Source organism: Dermacentor albipictus, chromosome 5, assembly GCF_038994185.2.
Source record: "Dermacentor albipictus isolate Rhodes 1998 colony chromosome 5, USDA_Dalb.pri_finalv2, whole genome shotgun sequence".
Lineage (NCBI taxonomy): Eukaryota > Metazoa > Arthropoda > Arachnida > Ixodida > Ixodidae > Dermacentor > Dermacentor albipictus.
This window is the reverse complement of record NC_091825.1, coordinates 136,202,063-136,223,520: the sequence shown is the minus strand read 5'-3', so window position 1 is coordinate 136,223,520 and position 21,458 is coordinate 136,202,063. Positions and strand designations below refer to the sequence as shown.

Below are 21,458 nucleotides of genomic sequence, written 5' to 3'. Positions count from 1 at the left end.
GTTACGTCTGGATTACGTAACTCGGAGAAAGAGTGGAACGGGGCGGCGTGAGGGGAACCAATCAACGAGCGGCGGTCTGCCGGAAGATCACGTCATCATTTTTGTTTGTACTTGGGGGACGGTATAGCAATTAAAGGATGTTGCTGGTTTGATAAAAAAACATTGATTTCTACAGAACACTTGCAAATATATTTTCAGTAATAAATGTGAGCTTGCGGCGCAGACCGCTACTGGGAGTTGTAAGTTTATTTGTGTTGTTTTCTTATTTAGTCGCTAGGTAGTGTGCCATACGCTATGCAAACAAGTTGCCTCGCTTTGTTTACGTTTTGGACTTGCCTGTTTGCGCGCCGCGGATCCAAAACGATGTCCTCGCAGAAGGTTAGGCTGCTGGGTCCTCATGTTTCAGCGAGGCAACGCGATATACTCGTGTCATTTGTTGAAGAGCACCCCTACCTTGCGAAGGCGTCGTGTGTGCTGGGTCAACAGCTGACGGCGGCGCGCAAGGAGGAGCTCTCGCAGCAAGTGATTGCCTTGCTGAACGCTGAGGGCCCGGCAGCGAAAACTGGAGCCCAATGGCGCGGCGTGTGGAAGAAAGACGTGTATAACGCCCGCCGTGATGCAGCCAGGTAAGCACACTCGTTGACGGAGCTTTTGCGCACCATATTCTAACAAACGTGTTAATCACAGAGGAACCGGAGGAGGCAGCCTGCCCGGACCGCGAGGGCGGGCGAGCGCCATCGGAGTCTGCCCGCCGTTCTTTGAGCCCGACGAAGAGGTGAACATCAGGCGCATGGGTTTCAATAGGTCAACGCCAAGTCGACGTGCTGTCGCGATTCGCTCAGTCACCGCCGTTATGGCTGATATGTGGTCGCGCGCTAGTGTTGCCGCTCAGTAGATGGCCCGAGCTTGAGCGGAAATCGTCAAGCTATTTACTATCGCTTGCGTCAAGTAAGGTCGACATTTTTGTTTAATACCTTTCATCAGCATTTCAGTCTACTCATTCAAACATTAGGGGGGTTAATAGAGCTGATTTTCCGGTCGGAGCCGGCGAAATGTCTGAGGTTGTATTTAGTGTGACGAGCATCGAGTGATTATTACAGAGTTTGAAACGAACAAAAGTGTGTGGTCCGGATATCCCTACATCATTCCTTATAAATTGCTCAGGCATCTTTGTACTTCTGTCGCTTATTTCAAAATTTCTTAAATAACAGCGTTGTTCCTGGTGATTGGAAACTAGCGCGAGTGGTGCCAATTCATAAGAGTGGACAGAGGAACAGAGTTGAGAATTACGGACCAGTATCCTTAACTAGCATTTTATGTATGTAAGGTTATGGCACATGCGTATACCTGCATCATGTCTCATCTTGATAACAATAACCTTCTTCATCCTAGTCAGCATGGGTTTCGGCAGGGTTTTTCGTGTACGACACAATTGGTTGCATTCACTCATGAGCTAGTCTCAGCAGTCGACAAGAAACAAATTGTTGATTGTATATTTCTGTATTTCAAAAAAGCTTTTGACGTCGTTACGCATAGTCTACTGATCGCTAAACTTTTACTTTACAAATTGGATGAGAAGGTTATCGCATGTATTGCCGAGTATCTTCGCTCAAGACAGATGTCTGTGGCTCTCAACGGATGTTCCTCTGAATACGTACCTGTGACTTCTGGGGTTCCCCAGAAGTCACATTCATGGCACCACTTCAGGCATTACATCATCATTTACAGCATGGCTTCCAAAAAGGATTTTCTTGCGAAACCTAACTACTAGAATTCACGTCAGACTTACACTTTCATATGAACAGTAATAAACAAATTGACTGCATCTTTTTGGATTTCTCGAAAGCATTCGATCGTGTAGCCCATAGTCACCCGATATCAAAGCTCTCAGCAATTCATGCTGAAATTGCAGTAATTTTCTTACTAATCGCGAACAGTTCACTGTTGTTGCTAACTTTTCCTCTGGCCTCTCTGACGTCACCTCTGGTGTACCTCAAGGCAGTGTACTTGGGCCTCTTCTCTTTTTAATTTACATTAACGACTTGCCGAACAATATATCATCTATACGATTATTATTTCACAGATTTCTTCACACAGTTGGCCTAACCTTATCAAACCTGAAAGAAGCATCCTCGACGTCACAACGACTGAACAATCAGTTCAGCTACACCCAAATTTATGGCAACACACACGCTTTTAATTTTTCAACTTTGCCCCGTGCGGTCCGTTTATGGAACGCACTACCAGATACCATTGCATGCCAATCTAAACACACTGCATTTCGCAATCTGCTAAGCAATCAATATGCCGTTTCAACCGTCTAAACACGTCATGTCTTTTGTAATTTACTTGCATTTTTTTCTACAAGTTAAAGAATTTCAGCGCTCCCAATTTTTTTACAATGCTTACTACTGTATAACATGTAAAAGCGTTTACAATGTTATTATGCTATTATGTTGTTGTTTACCATTTATTGTTATTGCTCTACATATTGTATTTGCTAATGTATTAATTTTCCATGCTCTGTGTGCACTCCTTTCATTATGCTGATGTTTATTTCTTTCCCGATTCCATACTAATATGTTACCGTGTTTCCCCCTTACACTATGCCTTCTCGAAGGCATGTAGGGTACACGTAAATAAATAAATAAATATTTAGAATGTTTGCAGATGACGGTATAGTACATAAGGTCACTGAGTAATACTTGTTGGGGGGCTAGTTGGTGCATGTTTCCAGAAGAGGGTTATGGCGCCGAAAAAACACAACACACAGCAAGCGAGACGGGACAGGCGCCTGTCCCGTCTCGCTTGCTGTGTGTTGTGTTTTTTCGGCGCCATAACCCTCTTCTGGATACATAAGGTCATCAACAGCGAATCTGACCAACAAGCACTACAACATGATTTGGATTTGATTGCCACATGGTGTGAAAAATGGAAAATGTCACTGAATGAGCAAAAGAGTGTCCACGTCACCCTTACCGGGAAGCGCTCATATGACAGCAATCGTAATACTCTAAATAATGCTACTCTTGAACAAGTGTCAGAATATAAATACTTAGGTGTATTTTTTTCTGCTGATCTAAGGTGGAACAGACACGTTACTCATGTTAGGAACAAGGCTGTCGGAGCATTAGGTTTCTTGAAACGTAACTTTAGTAGCTTGCCACAGAAACTTAGGGAGCAACTGTATTTCACACATGTGCGCAGTACACTAGAGTATGCGTGTGTTTGCTGGGATCCATATACTACAGAACTTGCAGATAAACGAGAAAAAGTGCAGAACAGGGCAGTTCGGTTTGTCCTTGGCAATTATGACAGGATGCTTACCATGACAGAAAGCAAAAAAGCATTAAATTGGCATCTTCTTGAACACCGTCGCCGAAACCTCAGATTAAAATTTCTTCATAACATATACCACTCTAATACGGGGATAGCCAGGTAATTGTATTTTCAGCCGCCCACGTTTCTAAAAGGAGAGATCACAAATTAAAAATATGTGAGATTCCTTTTGACCCTCTATTGCATGAATTATGAAAAGTCATTTTTTCAGCTTTCATTATTGATTGAATGAACAAACACGACTGTAATAATAAAGATAAAGCTTTGTGCCAAATATGGCACACCATGAAGATGGCTGAGCGCTCTTGCTGCCATGGGCGGAAAACAAAGCTTCACGGACGGTGGTCTTTTTAGTGCGATGTGGGGAATGAAATGAAACAGTTGTTTGCTGCGTTCAGGCACAGATGAATGTTGCACTTCCTCTATCTTACCAATGACTTCTTTGTGCAAGGTGGCCGCTTACATCTTTGTTTCTTCTCGTCAAATTCTGGCCAGTGGCCGACTTGGTCAGATCGGTTGTCTTTGGGTGGCATTGCGGCCGCTGGTCCCTGTGCTTTTTTGACTTGAACCTGGAATTCGATGTGCTGACTAGAAGTCCTTCCTGGTCGTTAGTTGGGTAGGCACTTGTTATGCGAGGTAAGGCATTCTGCAATTTCTGCTTTTAAATGAGCCAGCAGTAGTACTTGTCTCCTCCTAAGCTGCTCCTGCACCCTCCTGTACAATACCCATGCTGTTACTACCGATAAGTCTAGCATAGGCGTAAAAATTCGAAAGTGCCATTTCTTCGACCTCTGATATGTATGCAGTAAAGTCCAAACAGTGAGTGCAGCAGGTCAACACCACCCATGTGCCTGTTATGGACCTTTACTACGCTGGGGCAATCAATTTCGCGAAACACCTTGGCGGAGGTAAACCAGCGCTTAAGTCTTTTGGACTGGACCTCTCCCAACAAAGCTCGACAGAAATGTCACGGCGCGGTTATCGCATCAATGCACACACGATAACTCCACGTCATCTATCGCGCTTGTGAGTGCCTCTGAAGCACCACGTCCTTTACATTTCAGTTCCTTTTCGCCTTTCAGACGGCTGTTTAGTAGACAATTCGCCCTTACTGTACCGATCGTCAAAATTCCATCTTGTGATGGAGTGACCTGCAACTTCGGGCTATTGAACAGATGGCAGCACGTTACCATATTTTGTATTTCAAGTTCATACTGTGCCAAATATGGCACACACTGATTTCGGTTTCTCTGCTGTAGTTGCAGGCAAAATTGAGAAAACTAGTAACTGCCTTGAATTGACGAGACCAAAAAATATGCCAAAATAATTTTTCTATGTTTCTGCGGTCGAAATTTTCAGAGAAAAAAAAAATTGCTCGTGTTTGCCCCCTCAGAGTTTCACGTCGCATCCCAAAATCTACTTCACCTCTGTTTTGCGTATCGCTCAAGAGATGGCAGCATTTGCCCATAATAAGTGCACATAACTATGAGATTTACTCTGATGGTATCACATTCTCAACTGGGAATCTCGCACACGCAAAAAAGAATGGTAACTGGTATGTGCCAAATATGGGACGCCATGCAATAATAGAGGGTTAAAAGCGACGCTTTCCGCTACTCTTTCTATGTTCGTACTATAAGGGATTGAAATACTCTACCACCTGACACTGTCTGTATTTGTTCAAATGATGATTTCTTCCATGCTTTATGAATGTAATTTTGAGTGTCCATTTGTATGAGTTGTACCCTCCCTGTTGTAATGCCTGAATGGCGAAGCAGGTACCCAATGAATAAAATAAAGAAATGTTTCATTGTCATGATTTTGTTTATATTGTGTTATAGCGTAGTTGCACCTTGTTAAGCAGCAATTACGAGCATTATGTGAAATCATGCGTGCAAGAAATGCAATGTTGAAGCAACTCTTGAGTTTAAACAAAGCAGTAGGAAGCATGAGTGTCTGCTGTTTAAAGAAATCCTGCTCCAAAAAGTGCTTGGCATGTCTCGCTTGTTGCTATACGTTTCAATATGTGCTATACAGATTGCTCTGAACAACATTTCAGTTGCTGTGTAACTTGTGCTGTGCTTGTGTGTCACACATGAACAGACACCTTCAGCTTTGGAACAATGCATACTGCACAGTAAAATAGGCATCGCAAAGCAATATTCAACAATGCAAGATTGGTTGCCATTCACCTTGGAAATAACCTTTATTTAAAGAAAATTCCCTGGCGAGACAATATTCAAAAGCACAGTGAACAAAGCAAAGGAGTAACATAATGGCACATGGTTATTTGTCACTGCATGTGTATCTGTCATGCTCAACATAGACAAATCATGTGCTTTTCACTACCGCAGTATGCAGCATACTACGATTAGCCACATGTGAGCACACGCGATGTGTTATGTTGAAGTGCACGGCATATTTACTTCATGAAAAGAAAAATAAAACATGTTACACCAGCACATGTCTCCGTCTCATTTGCCAGCGAATGCGCCGGCGCACACTTTGCAGGTAGGCAACGCGCAAATTTCTGGGCAGCCGAAACACACCAACTATGGATTCGCGCACCGCACGGCCTCTTTGAAACAAAGCTCGAGAAGGCTGTACAGGGTGCGCCTGCGGCGGCACTTGTGCCTGGGGCTGGCCCCTGTGCGCTGTCGTCATGTGCACCGTCGTCATCTGGCAGAGGCACGCCTGCTGCAAGGCAGAGGTTATGCAGCGCTGCACAAGCTGCAACAATAGTGGCTGCTTTCCAAGGCGAGTAGTGGAGCACCCAATACCTCTGCAGGCATCGGAAGCGGCTCTTGACGACTCCTATGCACCGCTCAACGGCATTTCGCACTGATGCGTGTGCCTCATTATAGCGCCCCTCTGCCGTGAGGCGATTTGGGTGACCAGGCACAGGAGTCATGATCCATGGCTCTAGCGGGTACCCAGAGTCCCCTGTAAAGTGTTGCATGTCAGTGAACGAAATGGATACATTAAGGCACAATGCAAGAACACAGTCTATGCCAGGGCCCTTTTACAACAGGAGCGGGTCTTGGATTTATTGTTGCAATATCTATCAAACATTGACCTTCCCGGAAAGTTGTAAAGAAAGTTCAACTCATTTTAAGGAAAGCCCAATTTCACCTGTTGTTTTGGCTGCAAATCTCGTTCTCAGGTTAAGTTGGACATGTAATATTTATTTCATACTCGTGGTTTTCTGCTCCGTTCATCCTATTTGCCCCTCCCTAAATGTACATCTTCCACTAAAACTTATTAGCTCTTCTCTCTTCAGAAGTGTTATTTTATAAAACACTTCTAAGGTCTACTCTCGAATATGCTGCCAGTATCTGGGATCCTTGCTCTACCTTTCGTACCTCTTCTCATGAAGGTACCCAAAATCGAGCTACCCGATCCTTTCTAATCACTCCAGCACCACATGTCGCTGTAACAAAAAAATCGCACACATTGCGACGCAAAGCAAAATAACGCAACTTGCACCATTCTACAATATATACTACACCGATCACTAACGTCGATGCCGAAAGTTTCATGCACACGCTTATTCCTTTGTTCCAAGGACAGGGACCAGGTCCCCGAGTCCATTGTCACCAACCCTTTTCCACTATACTTGAAAACTGCCATTTCGACGTGTTCTGTAGAATTCCACCCCTGCCTGTAGCGCTCCACATGGTATTCAGTGTATTGAAATTAATAAATAAACAGCATAACATGTCAGCTGTTGTATACATGCTGGTATAAATATCTGCCTTTTAAGAGAGACTTGTTTCTCTCGATAGTCTCTGCAGGTTCATTAGGTACTGCTGCATTCACAACACATTTCTAGCAAATCACGCTTTCTTAAAGCTTGCTAGGATGCAAAACTATTTGTGTATGTTTTACATGTGGAAGAAGCACTGCTACTTTAGGTGCACTTACCAAGCAAGACTTCTCCATGAAGTAACAGGCCACGAGTGAGGCAGCGGCGAAATGCAGGATGCCTTCAGACGAAAGAATCGTGGCACGATCCCGGAAACCGTGGGTCAATTTCCAGGATATTCAGCTTCGCGTCGCACACCTCATAAGAGAAAGCAAAGAGAAGGTGTCAGTGCCACTGCAACAAATATCTGGCACAACCTTTTGCTTACAACACTACTTGCCAATCAGTTACTGTTCAGTCAGTGAACACAATTACAGAAAAGGAGATATCAACATACGCAGTAGGCAGTTGAACTAATGATCAGCATGATAACAATGTCATATTAACCTACAAATGCAATGTTGGCATGTGTTCACATGCTCATGTATGGCATACGGTAACAACACAATGTGCAAAATAATTCCTTTGGTTTCTTCCGTCCATATTGTACAAGATTCTGCTAAAGAGTGCCACCTGGTTTTTTTTTTTTCAGACAAAGTGCCTATTACAAGCGAAAGAACGCGGAAACAGCATGTGCCGTATTGACAGCTAGAGCAAATGGGTGTCCACACATTCTCATTCTCCCTCACACCATTTTCATTGATGGGATGCTCCTTTTCGTGTTTACAGTCTGTTGGCCACAATGCTTTAGTTTTACGTCGAATAAGAATCAGAAGGGCTCGTCTTCTGTTAGGATCGCTCGCAGACGAAGACTCCCTTCACTGCTACGGCGTCTATTCCGGTTTAAGTCGCGCGTAATGTGTTTACATTGTAGCATCGAAAAGGCTATTCAACTGTGATTGGAGAGCACTAAAAAAGTGCGGCCGTGTTCTATGCAAAGATCAAAGTCGTCATTACACATACAACACAAACGCTACTTTCTCTAATAGGAACGCAAGTATTACCGGCAATTGATGAAAAATAACGAAACGAAGTTTTTGACAACGTGCACTCGCGCAAACACATATCGAAAATATTTGTCAACGAACAATACTCACGATCATGCAGTTGAGGGTGGAATACCCTTTACGGCTCCAGTACGATTCCGTTTCGCCGGGGCCGAGCTTCTTAGGGCGAACAATGGCTATCAGACTCCCGTCCACACATCCTAGAACTCCTGGAATTTTTCCACGGCTAAGAAAGCCTTCCTTGACGGCGGCTTTTTGTTGCGCCGTGGATGGGAATCTAACCCATCCTTTTTCCTTGCCCACAACCGTAATGGCCTTGGCGACGGCTGTAATGATCCGGCTGACCGAAGGCTACGACAGTGCAATCGCTTCTTCATTCCCGACGCACTGTTGAAAGCTCCCGGTGGCAAAAAACCGCAGCGCGCACAGCACTTTCATCGTAGTGTCGACACCGCGCAATCTTTGAGGTCCGAGATGTCCTTCCAGCTCATCGCAAAGACGTCGCACTATGTCTTTGGAGAGACTAAAATGCCTTCGAAACTCTTCTTCGGCCATGCCGAAAACGTCGCGTCGTTGTCTTTCGGCACTCGCCAGCAGCACAACCAAGGGAGCCGCCATTGCCGTCTCTGTCTCGTCTCGTCTAGGTGCCGGCTCGTCAGCTGGCGCGAGATTAGCCGGCAGCCGCGGTTGCCCTAGCAACCCTCGACATCTTGCTCGCCCCCGCGCGCGACTCTCAAACGAACCACTTCTCCGCGGTTCCGCTCCTAGCAGGGAACCGGTTCCTTTCCAGAAGATTGGCAACCTGCGTGACGTCATCAAAATTTGTCGTCCCGCCCACCAGGGATGACGACATCGAAGCGCCGACCAATGGCAGCAGCCGAAAGGAACCGGTTCCCAAAGGAACCGCTACAGAATACGGCCCCTGGCGTCATTCAACTGAACGAACGAATTGTTTATTATGGACACAGTTGATAACTTGCCTCGATAGAAAGCTACAGACGTTACAGAGTAACCGCACCACATCTGCAGTTAGAAGTCACAGGCAGTTTAGCGTAAACTCACAATTTGCGGGAGGATGTGCGGCGGGGCCACCTTTCCTCTACTGCGAGCCCCTCTCGGCAGGAAGATGGCGGCTGCGCTCGGCACGAATCATATCACGTATGACACGGCGACAGACAAGCATCGCGGGCTCTAATTTCTGTAAGGCGTATAGATATACATACAGAAAAAAAAACTAAGATATACAGTGTATAGCGTTGGACACGGCTGGAATGTACCTCATGAATGCGTTTCAGGAATACGTGACTGGTGTCCAAGTCGCAGTTATTGAGATGCGGAAGTCAGGTACAGAGGAAGACAAATATAAAAGAAAAGCCTGAACAATGAGAACGATCTCGGGTCGCCCTGTCGGCCAGCGATTTCGGTGCGATTTGGTGCCGCCCATCCTCCGAAGGCACCTCCTTTCTCTCATCGTCAAGCGGCGGCATATGCCTGTTCCCGTCACAACGCCTGCCATTACAAAAGTGTGTGTGTGTGGGGGGGGGGGGGGGGCGCCTTCCTATACTTTCGTTTTCGGCGCCGACAATTAACCCAACCAACAACGTACCCGACGAAGAAACGAAAAGATGAACATTAACACGGCGCGCCACACTTCTATACGCGTGCATGGATACGTGTGATAAGCGAAGACACAGCTCTAGAGTATGTACGACCGCTCAGCTCGAACTATATATGCCAGGAACGGGACACTTTCGAGCACTTTCGCGCACTCCCCAAGAGCGCGCGCCTCCGTCTCAATTCCCCGACGTACATGCTACAGCTGCTACGTCAACACGGGAAAAAACAATGCAGGCAAACGACCATATACGTACACAAGGGGGCAGAGAGACGCGACAAGCTCCCGCCAGACGTTCGCGCGTTTGCAACGAGCTCACGAATCCAGCATTACACTATGCGCGCGATGGTCGCAACACTCATTCGCCAGCGCTCGTGACGGGACCGTTCTCTCCGGCGCCATCAACGCCATCGCCTCGCAGCTATAAACACGTCCGTGATGATCTCTCTCTCGCTACAAGGCTTCGCATTGTCCATCCCCCCTCCCCTTCCCCCCTTGGACGTGAGCCGTGCGAAACTTCCACGCCGCGTGCGCGGTATAGACCGTCTAGACTACACGCGTCCATTCAAAACCATAGCGCAACATACGCCAGCAGACGAGCCCGAGCTGCACCGTTACGTCACAGGCGTGCGCAGCAGACGTCGTCTCATTCAATGCAGAGGGTGAGAAGCCACGTTTCTCATTGTCGAGCGCCTCGTTCCGTATCACTTCCTTTATTCTTCTCGCGTGCAGGAGCTGCGGAGCACTGCAGCTTCGGACGGACACGCGTTGATAACGCGCCGTTTAAAAGCATGCAGCCTCGTCACTTGCGTGTAACCGCGATGACGAGCCGCGCGGCAAACTGCGTAACCATGACCGAGAGTGGGTGAGAATACGTGAGAATACGGCGTGCGTCAATTGACTCACGTGCATAGCCGGCCGCCAGCTGCTCCTCGTGACGACCTTGCCAACTACTTTAAATGGTTACGCAGGCAAAAAGGAGGAGAGAGAAGAAAAAAAGAAGTTGCATTTTGCTCAGGCAACAATAGATGACCGAGACACGCGACCCAAAAGAGATCTGCGCCGCATTTAACCTGAACGCAGTTCTAGGTTTCGATGCTTACGTATTCAAGTGTCAGCCTATACTGAGAGTCTAACTATTACCTACGGCGAGCCTGCGCTCGTCGGTCACTTCTTTCCTTCCTTGCATCGATGTCCTACAGCGCAGTTTGTTAAAAAAGATAACTATAAACCGTCGACACTCTGCATATACTCCTTGTTTGTCCCAATAGAAGTAATTCGGCAGTTAGCAGGCGCGCAACGCGCGTTCAGGTTAAATGTGACATATATACAGAAACGTTTCCTTGAATGAAACTCGCCAGATACACAGCAGGAGAGTCTCTGATTGGGATGCTTCTTCTTTGCAACAGGAGGACTGCAAAGATACGAGACAGAATCTATCGGTGTTGAATTTCACTCTGCCCACGGTCTCGTTCATCATCATCAGCCTGGTTACGCCCACTGCAGGGCAAAGGCCTCTCCCGTACTTCTCCAAGAACCCCGGTCATGTACTAATTATGGCCATGCCGTGCCTGCCAACTTCTTAATCTCATCCGCCCACCTAACTTTCTGCCGCCCTCTGCTACGCTTCCCTTCCCTTGGAATCCAATCCGTAACCCTTAATGACCATCGGTTATCTTCCCTCCTCATTACATGTCCTGCCCATGCCCATTTCTTTTTCTTGATTTCAACTAAGATGTCATTAACTCGCGTTTGTTCCCTCACCCAATCTGCTCTTTTCTTATCCCTTAACGTTACACCTATCATTCTTCTTTCCATAGCTCGTTGCGTCGTCCTCAATTTGAGCAGAACCCTTTTCGTAAGCCTCCAGGTTTCTGCCCCGTAGGTGAGTACTGGTAAGACACAGCTATTATATACTTTTCTCTTGAGGGATAATGGCAACCTGCTGTTCATGATCTGAGAATGCCTGTCAAACGCACCCCAGCCCATTCTTATTCTTCTGATTATTTCCGTCTCATGATCCGGATCCGCCGTCACTGCCTGCCCTAAGTAGATGCATTCCCTTACGACTTCCAGTTCCTCGCTACCTATTGTAAATTGCTGCTCTCTTCCGAGACTGTTAAGCATTACTTTAGTTTTCTGCAGATTAATTTTTAGACCCACTCTTCTGCTTTGCCTCTCCAGGTCAGTGAGCATGCATTGCAATTGGTCCCCTGAGTTACTAAGCAAGGCAATATCATCAGCGAATCGCAAGTTACTAAGGTATTCTCCATTAACTTTTATCCCCAATTCTTCCCAATCCAGGTCTCCGAATACCTCCTGTAAACACGCTGTGAATAGCATTGGAGATATCGTATCTCCCTGCCTGACACCTTTCGTTATTGGGATTTTGTTGCTTGCTTTATGGTCATGCTGCATCCGAAATCCCTCTGTTCGCAAATGGAACGGTGTCAGGCACAAAAGATGCCATCGCGACAAGCTGTACTTGACACGGCCTTCTGAACACGCATGCAATAAGCTGATTGCATACACTAGTGCGCACCCAAGAAACAGCGTCGACGGAGCGGCGCATGCGCAGAGCGCGGTCTTTGCTTCGGCTTTCTTGTACGAAGTGAAGAAAAAAAAATAGCGTCCGATAACTCCGAAAGCGTTCGATAATAGACACGCTGATGCGCTAAGCCCACTAGACGACGGAATTAGGAGGAAACTTATGAGGACAACGGATCAAAACATGATGGCGCACGACATGCGCAACTATGCAAATGAGCTACGAGGTCATGCTTAGTGCCGAGCACTATAGTGATCAAGAAACGCCAGCATACATCCATGAGCTTGAAGATAGAAGTCGCGAATTCGGCCAGCAGTGATATACGAAATGGAAAAGGGGCGCTTCCTCCGGCTATCTCGGAGCAATAAAAAGAAGGCCGTTACATCCTGTACCCCCGCACGAGCGCTCCGCAACGCAGAAGCGAAGCGAAAAGCTGCAGCGTTGGGCACGAAATCAGAAGCGGCTGCTGTGTAGCATTTACTTCGCGGCAGCGCCTATATAGCGGGAACTCGGAAGCACAAGCGGCAGGGCGCGCCTATATACTGGGGGGTCGGCTCGGGCACCGCGACACACGTAGGCACCCGCGCGGTTACGGGACCGTGACCGCGGAACTACACGTCCCGTCACCACAGCGGAGACTTTTCCCCATGCATGCACCTTCAACGTTCAGCGCGCTGCATGCTGCTCCGCCAGTTAAGTGAACACCTGCGCGTGCTTGCGTATGCGCGCGTGCGCGACGCTCTTTTTGCAGCCACTTAATCTCTCAGCCGCGCATGCCTCAGGTATACTGAGCGAGCTATACAAGACTCCAGCTGCGCTAAGGCGCGCGTCACATAGAGAAAGAAATGCGCGCGCTCTGAAAGCGGACCTCTCGGTCGCGCGATATATGCCGAGCACCGCGCTTAATTCCATGCGGCGGCGGCGGCGACAGCAGCAGGTAGTTCTCTCGACTGCATGCATGCAGTCGTATTGCCTAGGCACGCATACCCATTCTGTCATCATAAACCTGTTGATCCCTTGTTCTGCGTAATATCCTTATCTAAATAATTTCGCTGAGCCCTCCCTCATCGAGTATACCGGTCTGTATGCTGCTGCCTCTCTGCCTCTCAACCTGTCCGTTGCGTCAGTCGTTGCGTGTTCCTCAGCTTCCCTTTTAAGTTTGACAACCTCTCCAAGTTTTAGCTCCACAGGTTAGCGCCGCAAGGCTCGAGTGCTCTGTGTACACACTGATCGAGGTGGCATTCGCAAGACTCGCAGGCTTCCAACAGCGTCGCACTCCTCTGTCTATTGTGTCGACTGTACCACAATTTGCATACATACAAGCAACGATTAATCTTTAGTGTACCACACCCAACAGAGTACATTACTTCAGTACACGAAAATAAGGTCCGCGGGGCGCTCTCACAAAAAGGCAGCCACCGGAATCGCATTATAGACAGCAGTGTAATTACAGTAACGCACACAAATAATTATTAGCAAACGTGCATCAGTTCATTTTCAAACGTCTGTGCTGCATGGCCACAAATATCACCGCTTGTGAATTTCGAACGTCAATATGCTGACGCAAACACAAAACCGCTTAACGCAGCAGAATCACGCGCATTGAGCATAGAGACACGGCGCTCGCTTTGCAGGCTGACCCCGTTCGTTGAAATTCGTGCCAAATTACATTTTCCACTCTCGTTATTTGTCCACTCTCCGCACGCGACACACATTCTTATACGCAGCCTTCGCCGAGCCGCAAAGCATATACCGGCCCTGATACGGCCCGTTTCCATTGTAAGAACCGTGCAGTCAATGCAGGCGGCCATCAGATGAAATCGCGTTTAAACCAACGGATAAACAGAAAGAAAGAAAAAGAAACTGAGAAAAGGAGCGAAAGGGCGCGAAATTCGAATGTACCGGTTTGCGTATACGAAAGTCAGGCAGGTGTTGCGAAACAAGCAAACAAGCGAAACGAGTTCAAACAGTCCGGCGACCAGATCAGCCCGCGTAGCTCGCTCGCGTATATACGCAATATGCCGGAGAGCACTATATAGTGACGCCAAAACGCATGACACGAGACCGCAGGAAAAGAAAGAAAACAGAACGAAAACAGAGGCAACGGTTCCGGCCATTACCGATCTAGCGGTATACGCTTTCGATTGCTTTACGGTTTTGCGAGCGAGCGCCCGCTCCTTTTAATACAGCTGCCCCGTGTGCAGGAAGTGGAACGCTCCGCTTTGTGAAACTCCATCTCCGTACGCGCACACACATACACGCCGAGGGGGCCCTATCGCGGCGCAAAATCGGTTTCCACAATTTTCGAGAAATAAGCGGGCGTATATACCTTGCATGGCCGCACGCTCTCGACGGCGGGTCATGAAGGTTGACGTGTACACATTGTGACAGATGAGGGTGTGTCACGTTACCTATTATCTGAGCCTGCGCGCGCTCAGGCGGGTGCACGTAATTGCGGAAGGCCGTGCGCCGCGATACCAGCGCTGGCGGGTTTTCAACGTATACGAGGGCGGAATGCAGCTAAGTATAGAGCTACGCACTACAAGCCGTGAGCTTGCAGACAGGTTCACTGTACGGGAGCACGATATTAGTATAGAGCGGCCACATAAAGTCTACATATAACGTACACCGACGCGGGTACATTGGTTAGTCGGGTAACTCGTCAAAATTGCCTTCCTTTAAGGCAATGCCAGGTCAATTAAACATTTAAGCATTACTATACCTGACTCAAAACGAAATCGCGGGATTTTTGACGCAAACTTTGCTCTGAAGACCGCTTCTGTCGCTCGCAGGTGTGACGAACAATTGCTTGTGGCCCAAACTCATGCGGCGCCTCAATGCAACCGTTATTTTGGCTTATTTTTACCTTGTATCTTCGGGACGTGGAGCAGTCAAGCTAAGTAGAACGTATATACCTTTCCCAGCAGGCAATCTTTAAGAGAACACAACGGCAACTATAGTGGCGTGTTCGTGGCCACGTTAAACTATACGCACTCTGAGGCGTTCGCGCATTGAGCAAGAGAGAGAGAGAGAGAGAGAGAGAGAGAGAGAGAGAGAGAGCAAGGACGGGAAAGGCAGGGAGATCAACCAGACGAGCGCCCGGTTGGCTACCCTACACTAACGGTGAGGGAAAGGGGGAATAGCAAGAGCAAAAGAGGGAAATAGTGAGCACTGATGCACGTGGGATGACACACAGGGACACTACAAGCTATCTCTTAAGCCGTTGCATTTCAAGCAGTGTACTAGTGCAGGAATCGCTTTTTGTGCCAGTTACGGGTGTGGCGACGGTCCCAGTATCTTTGACTGAGCGAAAAAGTTGAAAGAGAATGGATGCTTGCGCCATTTAAGTCGAAATGAGGGCTCAATGAATGAAAGCTTTCGTACACAGCGGTAAAGTCGCGCGCAATTAGAAGCCAAGAGATCTGACCCCGCTGTTCCGCACGAAAGTCGTAGTTGGTGACCTGAAAAGTTATTACCTCCGACACGTGCGGACACTCCTAAAGACGTTTGCGCTAGAGTATACTTGTATCGCAAAGGTGAGCACGCCTCCATTTGGGTCCTTTACAGTAACTTCGTTTATTCTAAGGAGTCTAAGTTTGCACGAGAGTCCCTTGGGGTAAAAATCCACCGCACGTGCGCGCCAATGTCGAAGTGTTTCCGCGTACATAACCTGGCAGGACGTCGGAGGCATGTGGGGATCGAGCATGAAAATACCAGCAACGTTTGCGACTGGGTCGCCATTCCGGCTCCTGGGTTTCTACTAGTTGCCGCGCTAGCGCCCATAGGTCGCAGAAGCGCGTCCCGCATATTTCTGGAGCTAACAATATCGCTACATACGTGATAGAGGGCACTCCTCTCGAGCCATGATATCATCCAATTCGCTCTCTTAACGAGTCCCACCACCCAGGCGACTAAACTGCGCGATTGAGCGTATATCATCTGCCTGTCCAATTTCCAACCCTGCATTCCGACCGCAGTCTGCGAGCGCCGACTCGATTTCCCACCGATGCACGATATAGCGGCACCGCACGACGACGAAGCTCGCCGGCGGCGAAACGACCAATCGAGCAATGCCAGCCCGTAGGCGAGAAGCGACGACCTCGGCGGTTCCGAAAAAAAAACACGCTTCACCGGCCGCAGTCGCCGATCAAAACGATCACCACAAACCTCGTGAAACGGCGCTTCGCTTCTTCCCAGGCCAGTTCGTCCACGAAGAGCCCCGCAGGGGTAGGTATAGGGTGGCACACCGCAGCCACTCGGGTCGAGAAGCGGTTCGGTACGAGGCGGTGGCGGCGGCGGCAGCCAGCGGTAATCGCTTCCCGCTTATCCCATCATGGGTGCGCTCATGCTTCCCAGCAGCAGCAGCAGCAACAGCAGCAGCAACACGGTAGCAGGGGGGGGGGGGAGTTGTTGCTGCCCCCCCGCACGAGCACTGACACACACACAGACGCCGGCTCGCAGTGCCGCCGGCACCAACGGGGTGGCGTGTCGCGTCACCGAATTGGATTCGAGTGCCACCGCGCGCCACTTCGACCGGCGCCGACGGCGGCTTGGCCCGGCTGGCTGGTTCGGTGAACCACGCCCCCCCCCCCCCCCCCTTCTTTCTTCACAACCTCCACTGCGGGCCAGCGAACGCGGCAGAAGAGGAAAGGGGTTCATTCCACCACCCCTCTTCTACTACCTCCATGTGGCTACACACCCTCCCCACACAACGTGAGCCCCCTCCGGCGCTGCCTTCGGCCCCCTGCGGCAGTGTCGATGGTCGCGTCAGCAAAGCGAAACTATGTCACCACGGCAGCCACAGGCAGTGCCGTGGACGCGTGCAGCAGGGAGCAGTTCCGCTGGGCCGGCCTCGGTGGCCTGTGACCGAACTCCTCTCGCATTCGCTATACTCTCTCTCCCACCTTCGTTTTTTTTTTCTTTCTCCTCGCGCCAACGCTTCACACAGAAAGCGTTGTAGCCCCCCCCCCCCCCCCCCCCCCCCTCCCTTATCCATTCCCCCGCTTCCCACCCATACCTTTCCTTTCAGTTCGGCCACAGCGGCAGCGACACGCTTAGCGGTCTACTCGGTGCTTACTGCGCTGACTTTGAACGCGCCGAGCAACGGTTGCGAGAGGCGGTGCTGATAAACAGCGTGGTACAGTTGTTGGAATGTGGCAACAGAGTGTGGCCACATCGCAATTAGCGCGATAAGCCTGCGCACAAGTTAAAGATAAAGAAATAAAAAAAATTCGAACGACAGCAAGGCAAGGACCGCACGCACACACTGCCGTTAACGAACACCTGTCGGGTTCTTTGCACTTTGCGTCAGTCACACTTGTGCGCGGTGAAAACGCAAAGAGTGTCGCGATTCGAAGTTACGTTGCCCTGCCTCGTTCTCCGAACTTTCAGTCAGAATTTTTCATCGTCCAGCGGAAGCCTTTCAGAACGCTAAAACCGAGATAAATCTAACTACTTCGCCGTCTACAAGTTCAACTTCAAGGTACATGCCTACTGAACCTACAGTCGCGAGATGTAAAAGCAGTGCACTTCGTAATACGTATCCCGGAGGCTTCGGCCACGAAGTGTCGGAAGATTTCTCGCAGCTCCCGGCGTTATCAAAGAACGCGGTTCAACAGCGGCAAAGTGAGCACAAATGCAGACACAGATTTGCGGACACACAGAATGCGACATTTAAAAGAGAACGAATGCACGTTCTCGATTTTCGAATTTAACGAACGTTAAACGCACGTCCTAGTGACTGGTATGACACACTGTCGAGCACTACAGGGGAACAGAGTATAACACGCCACGCGTAAACGCGCGCATACGCAAACACACACAAACACACACACACACACAAGCACGCCCGAGCACACACACAAGCACACACAAGCACACACGACAAATCAGAAAGTTTAATGGCGTACGCCATTACGCGCCCACCGGTACTCCCTCTCTCGCCCAATAGGCCAGATCTCGATCGCCCCAGTTGACGCATGGCTGACCCACTGAGACGAGAAGAAGCAAGGCGCAGCCTGCCGACTCCACCTCGACCCCGCGGCGCGCATGTCCTAAGGGTGAGCGATCGGGGCTGTACAACAAAAACGGCCTCAATCAGTGAACGCGCCCTGCCCGTTCGGAGGAGGAGGAGGAGAAAGCCGATTTATTTTTTTAATTGGCCAATGGTCACATACAGCTGTGCTGCCCCTTGAAATGTCAATTTTGATGTCGTCATGCACAGCATGAACACACGCACGGTATTTTAATGTACGACTCCCTTCTGTAACTAGATGTGTATGTACATTAGCATCCGACACACAGATCACCAGCCAATAATAACATATTGGGGGGATTTGTAAATTCGGTGCTAGGCATTCGAGCACATTCTGCGCCAACAACGAAGCACTATACTTGTATTACCCTACCTTTCAAAATGGCGCAGTTAACAATCCAGGAACACGACGCCGTAGAGTTAAAGGCGACGAATACCCGAAACCTCATATAGGAGCCCAGTGAGCGCACTTACAAGAATGAAGACAGAAGAATGAAACAAGAGACGAAAGCACACGTCAAAGTGAAACCGAAAGCGCAGGCTCTGCTCGCACCGCGGAATTGTTTCTCCGACCCGATGACGAGCGGAGAGTCGGACCACACGGCGCGGGCTGAGTGTACCGTACGCGTCGCGGCGTAGAAAAAAAAGAAAAAGAACGTAAAGAAAAACGCAAGAAAGTAATAATAAGAAGGAAGAAACAATCGAGGAAGCGGACAGCGCCGCAGCCGGACCGCCGCCTCGCTCTAAAAATGCGAAACCACCGGGAGAAACGAAAGCGATTCTGGAAGCATTTCTCTTCATCCTTGGCCGCCTTCTCCATGCCATTTTCTTTCTACCCAAAAGAAGAAAAAAAGACCGCACCGCGTACGCTGTTGTATGCAGTGAGGAGTGGTAAGAAAGGCGGGGGGGGGGGAGTATAGGGGGCGGCACAGAACAACGCCGTGGGAACCAGGAAGCCAGACTCAGCCTGACTGCCGGTGGTGCGCACGAAAGCGCGAGCTCGCGCTTGTACACAACACCCGCATAGGATAGATACGTCGGTGTACACAAACACACACGCGCCACAAGCACGCACGCCACCGCCGTGTGTGTTCCACGTGCCGCGATTGAGGCGAAGCACGCCGCGCCACTTAACTCTTTTACTTACACCAGCCGCGGACGACGATGGACCCATATGTTTCTTTGCTGAAAGCTTAACCTTCCAGAACCACGCTACGGAGCGGGTTTTTTTTTTCTTTGCATTTCCTTACTATCTTTCTTCCCCCATTCGAGAACGCGAGGAAGTGGGCCGTTTCCGAACATTGCGGGCAGCAGAAACGACGGCTACACGTATCCGGCCGTTGAAATGAAGACCGGCGGTTCGTCGTCAAACTTGGAATCAAAGGCATACGAGTCCCTCGATTGACCGTAGGCACGCCGCGCGGATTATATCCTCTCAGCCTACCGCGGGAAACTGCAAGCTATCAGCGAGCTGAGAGAGCCCCACCGAGAGAAGCTTTTCGCTTTCGAGAAAGAAACGAGGGGGAAACGAAATAGATTCCGAAACCATAGTGATGGCCATAGGGAAGCGAAAAGAAAAAGAGGGTGCGCCAGTCGTTGAACGTCCAACGGGGAACTGCCGAACGAAGATACAAAATTTCTAGTTTGCAATAAACGAAAAAAAGTTTCAGGCGCTGACGAGATGTCACATGCTGGCGCTCCTCACCGGAAGGAAGGGAGCAGAGAGGGAGGAGGAACAAGTGGATGACTTTGCAAAAAAAAAAAAAGAAAGGAAGGGTGCCCCTATCGTCTACGCTGCGAGTTAAACCTCGGTCACATAGTTTGTCGTTTTGCCTCCCGCAGCTAGCAGAGAACATTCCGGCGGTAAAAAACCTACGACGGAGTCGCTAGTTGTTTTGTCTGCCTATATCTGTTCTCAGTTCACTCGCTTGCGTGTGTCCAGGATCGTTGCGTTTTGCCGGAATCAATGTACACAAGCTGAACCAGCATATATACAGTGTCAACTGGGGAAATCACGACTGTCGGTGAGCAGCGTATATTATATATTTCTCGCGCCTTACGCGTCACAAATCGATCGCGCAAAATTCATCTAAGCCTATGCAGAAGCAACGTGTGCTATAAGTTACTTTTAATTAAATGCATGACGCTTAGAACACATATGGAAAGTGCCTCATTTGCATCAATAAAATGAATATCTCCCGCCCATCGTGTGTTATATATCCGCGTCGCATAAACTCTACAATCGCACTACAGTCATTATAGACGCAATGTGTCACAAACGAATCCGCTAATCCAATCAAAGTCGAGTCCAGAAGGAAAGTTCTCCGGCACTGTGGAAGGTGTATGTACCTGTCACAAATTTGCCCTTTGGGGCGGCACTGGGGACTTCATTTTTCTAATGCGAGTGTTACCGATTGCGTTCGACATTCAAGCAACAACTTCGGTCACGAAAGAGCTTCCATATAGCCGCCATCGCTGTAGAAATGCGATGATAGTAAACACTGTGCATCTTTCGTATATTTTCCTAACCACCCGCCCGCCGCCTCCTAGGGCCTTCCTTTCCCCGATACATTTCACCAAGCAAAGCATATAGCACGTACTACGCGGCTACATGCACTCCTGTAGAAATCTTCGCATTTAATCAATGGATTTTTTCTCGCTCTGTCCAATTCGGACGGACAACGGGTATGAATATTCGCGACGAAGGTGATAAGAGGCAGTAGAGGTTACGGCCGCGGGAGCTCTGGAGTGTAATCTTTCACAGGGCGGACGGGAACGCATTTTCCTTTTTTCGAAACGTGCTTAAAGAATGAGTACGTTTGTGAGCCTAGCATAATACGAGGAGATTGGATGCATCTAGTCATAATAATCCATTCATCATATTCGACGATTAATTTGCCCATACGTGCCCACGAAGAGATTAAAGGAACGTGGTATCAAAAAGCACTTTTGAAGAGCCCAAAGTTGGACTTTCATTTCCTTAACGAAAAAAGAAAAAAGAAGATCGTGCTTGCAAAGCGGTAATGCATGAGCGCGATAAAAATGCAAGCACGGTATGCATATTCATCACCAAGGAGACGTACGGACTCGCCCACCTTAAACCCTGCTTT

At 48.8% G+C, this 21,458-nt stretch overlaps 1 protein-coding gene and 1 long non-coding RNA gene across 7 annotated transcripts in view; both read right to left on the bottom strand.

Moving 5' to 3' along the window:
• Nucleotides 1-21,458, bottom strand: part of LOC135909253 (protein FAM107B) — a 206,046-nt gene that overhangs the window by 36,461 nt on the left and 148,127 nt on the right. The window lies entirely within an intron of this gene.
• LOC139060120 (uncharacterized) lies at nt 5,378-8,595 on the bottom strand. The gene is made up of 3 exons (XR_011514611.1): nt 8,242-8,595; nt 7,264-7,402; nt 5,378-6,282 (listed from the first exon to the last, which is right to left on the bottom strand). It is a non-coding gene; the product is annotated as an uncharacterized lncRNA (long non-coding RNA).